Below are 307 nucleotides of genomic sequence, written 5' to 3'. Positions count from 1 at the left end.
GTGGATTCATTTTGATATTTGGCAAAACTAATACAATTATGTAAAGTTTAAAAATAAAATAAAATTAAAGAAAAAACACAAAAAAACCTTAAAATGGATTAACAACTTAAAAGTAATACCAGAGATTGTAAAACTCTAAGAAGAAAGCAAAGGGAAAAATCTTCCTGACACTGGCCTCGACAAAAATTGTTTGAATATGACAACAAAAGCATAGACAATAAAGCAAAAATAGACAAATGGGATTATGATAAACTGAAAAGTTTTTCCACAGCACAGGAAACATTCAACAGAGTGAAAAGGAAACCTA

This window comes from Bison bison, unplaced genomic scaffold (assembly GCF_000754665.1).
Source record: "Bison bison bison isolate TAMUID 2011002044 unplaced genomic scaffold, Bison_UMD1.0 scf7180017864303, whole genome shotgun sequence".
Classification (NCBI taxonomy): Eukaryota; Metazoa; Chordata; class Mammalia; order Artiodactyla; family Bovidae; genus Bison; species Bison bison.
This window is presented reverse-complemented; position numbering follows the sequence as displayed.